Raw genomic sequence first — 9,116 nt, 5'->3', positions numbered from 1 at the left:
CCACTTCTTCAGGTAGCTTAGCTAGCATCCTGTGATTTTCTAGATAGTCGTTCAGTACTTCTAGTCCTCGTACATATGGGATGGCATTGCTGCATGCTTGCAGGAAATCACCATACTCTTGGAGTTTGAAGTGTTCCTTGGGACCTATTTTAGGCCAGTTATTCAATTTCTCCCTAAAGGCTCTTTGTACTAAGAAAGGATGACCATATCTCGCATTTAACTTTTCCCAAGATTGCTTGTAGGCTTCTTCGTCTGTTCTATAGAAGTTACCTTCAAGGTCTTTCTTTGCTTCTCCTCCAACATATCTCTGAAGGTAGAATAACTTGTCAACTGATCTGGAACAATGATGCTCAATGATCATTTTAAAACTTGCCTTCCACTCTATGAACTTCAGTATGTCCCCTGAAAATACAGCAGGTTCTGGAATGGAAAGTCTTGCTGGGACCGTTCTCTGCCGTCCTGCTGGGACAATAGTCGCAACATTCTCCTGGTCATTGCAGTGACATCTAGGAGTAGAATTGTCCTGTTTTATTTTCTCACTTAGTTCTACATTAAGTGAGTCTCTCTTTTCGTCTTTCTGAGCAGGGATGGAATGGCAATGACTTTTTTCTTCACTACATACTGGAGGTTTCCTCTCATTTTCCTGGATGTATGAAGGTAAGTAGGAGTCTGATTCATCACTTAGTACAGATTTGGACCTATGACTACCATTCATGTCCTCTTCGTGCACTCTTAGTCTGGCTTCTATAATCTTAACTTCTTTCAGCCTTTCCAGACTTTTCATCTGTTGGCGCTGTGCCTCCATTTCAGCTTCCATTTGATGGCGCTGTGCCTCCATTTCAGCATCCCTTTCGGCTATTCGTAGACGCTGCGCCTCAATGACAGGTTCCATCTCGATTTCTGCTTTCTTGACAGCAAGTTGTTCAACAAGTTCCTTTCTTTTGCTTAAAGTACTTAAGGGCTCTGATGTATAACTGGCACTTCTGCTAGTGAAGGAAGTCCCACTTGAGATTGTGGTCCCCCCTAAGGACCTAGCATAGTCTCTCGTGAAGAGCTTGTTCATTCTCTTCCTCGCCTTAACTTCATCATAGTTAGCTTCAGATGATAATTCTCTCATGAGCTTTACTAAATCTTTAGTGACTGCAGTACATGTGTCCATGTTCCTCACAAGATCCTGGGAAGGTGTCGTGGATGACCGCAGATTGACATACACTGCCATAAGCTCCGATTCAGATTCTTCTATCGTCTCTACCAGATCACTCAAGTTTTCTTTTATACTATCTTGCTTTAGCTTTCTACGAACATCTTTAATGTATGATTTCCACTTATACATTCTGGTGAACCTTTTTCCTTTTTAAATGCTGTTTCTTGCTCCAAATTTTCCTGCATTTTTGGGGTCAGTTTTCTGATACGCTCTGAGCTCATTTGTTTGGGGCAAGACTAATGCTGCATCAGACTCTTCTACCTCAGACAGGTTCACTTGCTCTTCACCCTCTATCCTATCTATCTTTGTATCCTCTAACAGTGGCATGGTAATACTAGGCTCAGACATTTTACTTTAAATGCTATAACAATAGATGCAGGCAATAAATGCGCTGTGGCATTAGAAGAATTGTGATGTCTCTGACTTTTCAGTCCAACAAGACTGTCTATTACTCTGAAAATTCCTATATTACCGTTCTATGGAAGCAGTAAGGTTTAAAGAGCACACCAAATGCTTAAAATAACTTCTTTATTAACTTCACTTTTCTTCATAGTACAAACATGTGTTGAATAAGTATCACAAAATGGCGGTTCAAATATTCAATCTTGTCATTCAACATAAAATGGTGGATATATTTCTTTCTTCAGTATTTATACTCTCTCTATCTCTCTAAGTTATCAAAGCATTCTCTGATTTCTCTGAAAGGTATAACTGTGGTTTGCAACTTGGCTTGCAGTGTTGCTTTAGTTCGGTAATGAGTTTGTTAGCTTGTTAAAGTGGATGGATGGATGGATGTGACTTAGTTCGATGGCTTAGTTTGAGTGCAGTTAGGGCGGTTAGATGACTTTGTTTGGTGGAACTACAAGTGAACACACAACTAGATCAGTATTCAGTTCTGATCACACGATGTACAATAAGAACATATATATAACTTGTGTAACATACCTATTTAGGCCCTTGCTTCCATAAAACTGAACTCTGTATGTTTGCTCTGCTCTCTGTCTTCATGTGGAATGAATTTGCAGCACATGTACAGTATTCGGAACCTCCCAGACAGAATGGATGCAAAGGTAGCTGTGATAGGTCAAGACTCTGCTCCATGTGAGATTAGCTGTGATTGGCCAAGGCTACTGATAAATCACAAAGGCTTAACGCTATGATTTCTGGTATGAATTCTACTGTGTAATTTGAGCTTACCTTCACTGTCATATAAATAAACGATTCATATTTTTTCTTTTGCCTCTGTGAACACAACAAACAACTGTTATATGACATTCAAGCATAAAATCACAGTGAATAACTTTGCTTTTTTCTCTCACATATAAACATGTGCATTACATTTAGGTTCTTGGCAGGTATAGCTGTATATACATGTAGGTTATAATAGCTACCTAGGACAGGTTCTAGCTGGCCAGCTACAGGTGGGCTGTACAGTGACTGATTACTCTGAGCCATTCAGAGGCTCCCAATTTCTGATCATCAGTACAAGACCCAAAGTTGTGACGGATGGCTCAGTTTCTGTGTTGGAAGCATATAATGCATATAATGCAGCTCCAAGGGTAAAGACCCACTTCTGCAAGGTCTCATGTGTGCGCATGCTCATCAGCAAGGAGTTAAATGCACGTTAACCTTCATAAAAGTTAACCACGCAAAACTAACTTACAGAATCAAAGGAAAATAAATCAAACCAATGCCTATAATTGTCAGATTTATAGTGCAGGCTTACCAATGAAAAGAGGATCTACAGCCAAAGAGAGAAATACACACATGTTAACTGTTTACTTTGACAATACTAAGGTCTGTCAAACCCTAAACTGTGTGGAGAGAATTGGAAGAGGGGCTGAAAACCTTGCCACCTTCATTTTCCCTAAAACGCAAAAGTCAAAGTTAGGGTCAAAGGTCACGGACAGATCACATTCTCCTGTCTATTCTAGGTAGTGATGGAAGGTGACATATTTGACAAAAAAGTGTCCAGCTAGAAGGAATGCACATGTAGCACTACCCCCGAAGGAGCTGCTAGTTTGTTTTGGGTGGCACGTTACCTCGTGGCTCCTCCGCCGTCCTAGGGGTGTTTAAGAAACAAGCTTAGATTTAAATCACAAACAAAACAATCATCAGGTAATGACTCACTATGAATCAGCAAGGGCCCTTGCAAGAATCCGCAATTAACATTAATGAAAAGACCTAAACTAAAGAATGGTAGGCAGTCTATGCTCGCGAGCGCCCTCTAGCGGGCGGTCTTGCAGAACAGTTAACTTCCACATTGCGGCCGGTAGGTGCACGTTAAATTTATAATCCACAAGTGGAAACGTTGGTGAACTGATCGCTCGTCAGCGTCAGTCACTTGTATAAAACACTTAAACAGTCACGAGGCCTCTAAGTTTTAGCTGAAGGCCAACACGTGTCTCCGGCCTGTGGGGTGAAACTAAGGTGTCTGTCTAAAGGAAGAGTTAGAAGTTGAGCATGTGCTCGCTCACCAGACAGGCCGATCCGCCTGCATTCTCCTCAGAAGGCGCGTTGGTGAATCACCGCTCCACAGCACAAGGATCCTGGGCGAGGGTGTTCCACTGTTTCAATTGTCAGCTGGGCTGCCTCTTCGATCCCCAGGAACACGGGCTGGATACAAGGAGTCTTGCTTCCTTCTGGATGGCTGGTCTCTCAGTGAGTTTAGGCCCAGGCTTCTTGCCTAGCGACACGCTGTGCTGTCTTCAGCAGCTCCGCAGAGGAGAAAGTGCTGGTCCCGAGAGAGAGAGATCAGCTGCGCCCCTTCTTTAAGTAACCTCCCCCATAAGTCTGTGCGGAGGTGTCACATGTTCCAATGCTGCAGGGCATTGTGGGATGTGTAGTCTGTTTCTCTTAAGAGTCAATGGAGTCCATATCTCCCGCTACTTGCAATCCCAACAATGCATAACTTCTTAAAGGTATCTTACATATTTACAAGCGTGAATAAAGTTCCAGCGGGGATGGCCTGTCATTAGACTCTGACAGGATGACCCCGCTACATTTGTAATGGAATCAACAGGAACAGAGAAACATATACAGTAATATAAAACATATAATATGAGAATAGTTGTTGCAACTATGCCTGTTTAAACGACATGCTAACAGGGAATATCTTTACTGCTCTCCATAGGAGTGGTTTCACAGCATTGTACACATCATTCGTCAAAATGAAAGAAGAATGGGCACTTCTCATCATTATTGGACAGAGATCTGCCTGTCTGTGGGTAGTTATGAAAAGTCGGATTAAATGAGGTCCTAGACACCAAGAGCTTTAACAGTAATCATTAGACTTTATTTTTGCTTGCACATTGTTTGCTTAGAATAAGACATACATAAAGCCTTGTTATAAGAGCTGTGCTGCTCTGCTCCAAGTGCAGAGCAGTTATCTGGATATACAGCTCCAGAGCCTAGCTGTACCTTTTAAGATTCCCAGTTGGGAAACTGAAATGTGAAACTATTCAGGCAAACACTGAAGTGCTGATTACATTAGCACAGATGACAAGAATACAGAGGGCATCTTGCAGCAGAGGAGGGCCTGTCTCATTGTAAAATAAAGCAGTTGGTCTGCCCGGTACTCCAGGCTGTTTATTTAATTTCTGCACTGACGATAGCCTCTTAGAAACAACGTGTTTCTCATACATAGAAGCGATTATACCGTGTTTGGCAGGCAGAGACAATAGACCACACAACAGTTTAATGGCAAATATTCTGCGGCTTCTTCGCTGAAAAAAACAACTGCTGGGAAATATGTAGGGAAAATATTTATCAGCTTTAAAACTATTTAATGGCCTTTTTTTGTCAGTTTCTGACTCATGCAGTGTAATACTAAGCTTTATTTTAAGGGTTAGTCTACCCAAAACGAATATTTCACAAATGCCTTTATTAGTCTATTTTTTTTTCTCCAGTCCCACCCTCACTGCCATTGTGGTCTAGGTCAGAATGACATGCCCAGGTCCTGCAGCCTCCTGGGATACTTGCATCAATCTCCCAGGAGGTTTTAGGATCAGACACACAGAGCAGTCAGAGGGTGGGCCATCAATAGCTGCCTGTCTGAACCCAAAAGAGGTAGCCAACTGAAGAGGACCAAGATGGCGGCACAGTACATTGGCTCCACCCATACAGCAGATCACAGCAGAAAATGCTGAACTTGCTGTGTGGGTATGTGTTTTGCAAAAAAGCCACCAATGTATAGGGGGAGTTAAGTGGCATATTACAATATATGATTTTGGAAGAACTCTTTCGTGTTGGGACTATTCTGTAGCTAGTACTGGTACATTTAAAATTTGAAATGCCACTAGCTGGGAGCGATACATTTCTAGTAACATATTTAGTTCATGGCCCTGGACAAAAGTTTTGAGAATGACACAAATATAAATTTTCACAAAGTCTTCTGCCTCAGTTTTTATTATGGCAATTTGAAAACACTCCAGAATGTTATGAAGAGTGATCCGATGAATTGCAAAAAATTAAAAAGCCCCTCTTTGCCATGAAAATTAACTTACCCCCCCCCCCCCAAAAAAAAATAATAATAATATTTTCACTGCATTTCAACCCTGTCAGTGTTGACGAGGACAAGGCTGGAAATCAGTCTGTAATGCTGATTGATTTAAAATAATAGACTGGATGCTTTAAATGGAGTGTGGTACTTGAAAGTATTGTTCCTCATGGTTACCTACAAGGAAACACGTGCAGTTATCATTACTTTGCGCAAAAAGGGATTCACATGCAAGGATATTGCTGCTACTAAGATTGCACCTAAATCAACTATTTATCGGATCATCAAGAACTTTAAGGAGAAAGGTTCAATTGTTGTGAAGGCAGGGAGCCCAAGAAAGTCCAGAAAGTGCCAGGACCATCTACTACAGTTGATTCAGCTGCATCTGCAAGCACAGTGAGGCAAAGACTTTTGGAGGATGGCCTGTTGTCAAGAAGGGCAGCAAAGAAGCCACTTCTCTCCAGGAAAAACATCAGGGACATACTGATATTCTGCAGAAGGTACAGGGATTGTATGTCTGCTGAGATATGTAGAAAACGGTGCAGCACTTATATGGGAACTGAATCACTCATAACATTAAATGTAATTGGACAATAACAAAGCCACACCCCTGAAGACATTAGTGATGACAAAACTAGTAGGGAGTAGCTTGTAACGTGTGATGCGACACTTGTACTGGGACACGGTGGCCAGTTTTATGGTTAGAAGCGCTAGACGTTTCTTCAGTTTTTTATCTGCTTAATATTTACTTAATAAATGTGAGTGTATCAACTTATTTATCCTTTATTATCCTCCCTGGCAGAGTCTGGCTCGGTGAATTTTTCATACCAAAAGCGGTAACCCCGAGCTAGACTCGGGATCGCATTACAAGATACAGGGGAGGTTTCTTACCCTGTCCCTGGATCCTGTGATGTGCTGCTGACTGGGTAGATGCAGGCAGAAGGTAGCTGGGGTTCACTGGAAGAGCAGACTCAGTAGCCATGCAAGAAAGGCTTCTGGTGCGGTACCATAGGTAAACCAAGAACAGAGTCTGGAGCCAGGCCAGGGGTCATACACAGGAATCAGTCCAAGGGAATTTACAGGAACAAGGCGGGTCATACACAGGAGCAGAAGATAATAGAGTAGTCAGCCAAGCCGGGGTCAGATGCAAGGAGATAAGCAGAGTCACAGGTTCAGACATAAGCTAAGGGTCAAGCCAGAGATTCAGGATACAGGAGACACAGGAAGCTGATGATAATCCAGTGACAGGTTTAAATAGGCCGGGGGGTGCGCCCACACAGATTACAGTACTTTATCAAATAATTACACATCCCCTTTGTCCCTAGTGTCCTGCATGCAGTTTTATATTAAAAAACGGTTCTTTCTGCCTGAAAACTGGAGATTGTCCATAGAAACAAAAAAGTGTCCATTTACGTCAAGAGTGGTTCGAGACCAACTAGAAAACAGCGATAATAAATTAGAATCACTTTCAGAATTGAGCGATAGCGATTTGTGGGGAAATTTGTCATCAAACACTAAAAGTAATGACAGCGACAATTCTGCAACTGAGCAAATTTCAGTGTTTTTGATTTGATTACATTATTGAATAATTTTTATTATAATTACATTATAATTTGTTATATTAATAATATATTATATTATTTATAGTTATTTATTATATATAGTTATTTATTATATTATAATTCATGATTTTGTGTTTCAAACTTTATCATACCCGAGATGTCTACTAGACTCTTGTTTGGACAGATTCAAGTGAGTTATTCCTAAGAATTACAGGCCTACAATATAAAACGCCAAATTTCCATGCAAAATAATGGTACCGCTTTCAGCATCAAAAATCTGACATAATCATACCGCCAGGGAGGTTAAACTACTTATTGGGATGTCTGCACTATGAAGTGTTTTCTTTTCTTTGCTGGTTTCTCTGCTAACAAGGGTGATAAAGGGCCTGATTATGTTCATGCTGCTGAGGATCCTATCTTGGGAGAAATCCAGGATTGCTGACTTAGGCCTCGTACACACGGCCGAGGAACTCGACGTGCCAAACACATCGAGTTCCTCGGCCAGTTCAGCACTGAAGCCGCCGAGGAGCTCGGCGGGGCGAGAGCTCCCATAGAACAACGAGGAAATAGAGAACATGTTCTCTATTTCCTCGCCGAGCTCCTCGTCGGCTTCCTCGGCCGAAAGTGTACACACGGCCGGGTTTCTCGGCAGAATTCAGCCAGAAACTCGGTCGGAAGCTGAATTCTGCCGAGGAAACTGGTCGTGTGTACGGGGCCTAATACTAAAGAAGCTGCTGCCTTTTCTCTATACCCTTTGCTGTTAAAGAGCCACTATTGATATATTGACTTGCAAGTTTTTATCTCCCTTTTGGTAAGAAGCAGTGGCCCAGATTCAGGTAGATCCGCGCAATTTTTGCGTGGGCAAAGAGCAAAGATTTTTCTATGCGCCCACGCAAATATTTCGATTTGCCCGCGATTCACGGAGCAGTAGCTCCGTAAATTGCGCGGGCGCTATGCTAATTAGCCCTGCGTAAGGGCGCCTAATGTAAATGATCCCGCCGGGGGCGGGAATCATTTAAATTAGGCGCGCTCCCGCGCCGAACGAACAGCGCATGCTCCGTCGGGAAACTTTCCCGACGTGCATTGCGGCAAATGACGTCGCAAGGACGTCATTTGCTTCTAAGTGAACGTGAATGGCGTCCAGCGCCATTCACGAATCACTTACGTAAACGATGTGAAATTTAAATTTCACGAGCGGGAAGGGCGGCTATACTTTAGCATTGGCTGCCCCTGCTATAGCAGGAGCAACCTTGCGCTAAAGTCACCATACGGAAACTCCGTACCTTGCGTGCGCAGGGCCCGCGCAACTTTTGTGAATCGGTGGTAGTATGCAATTTGCATACTATACGCTGATCACAATGGCCGCGCCCCCTAGCGGACAACGCAAGAATGCAGCCTGAGATATGAAGGCATAAGGAGGCTAATGCCTGTCATATCCTAGGCTGCAGTCCGCGTAGCGATGTTCCTGAATCAGGGGCATTCGCTACGCGGGAGCAAAACAGCTATTGCACAGCGCAACCTATGGTTGCGCGGGCGCAATAGCTTCTTGAATCTGGGCCAGTGTGTTTGGGTGTTGGTGGCAGTGTCCGAACCAGTGATCTTCACAAGAATTTCTATATGGACTTTATTATTGTTCAATTACATTTAATGTTATGAGTGATTCAATTCCCATATAAGCGCTGCACGATTTTCTACATATCTCTATTGTACTTTACCTGCATTTTGTGTCAGCTGCTTTTTATTCTTCTAATTTATTTCATTACTTCTTTCATCCCAGCGCAACAAATTTTGTGTTTTTTTTACATGTGTGTTTTTTTTTATATTGGTCTGCTGGGGACTGGGGTAAAGTCAT

Source organism: Rana temporaria, chromosome 1 (assembly GCF_905171775.1).
Source record: "Rana temporaria chromosome 1, aRanTem1.1, whole genome shotgun sequence".
Taxonomy (NCBI): Eukaryota; Metazoa; Chordata; class Amphibia; order Anura; family Ranidae; genus Rana; species Rana temporaria.
This window is presented reverse-complemented; position numbering follows the sequence as displayed.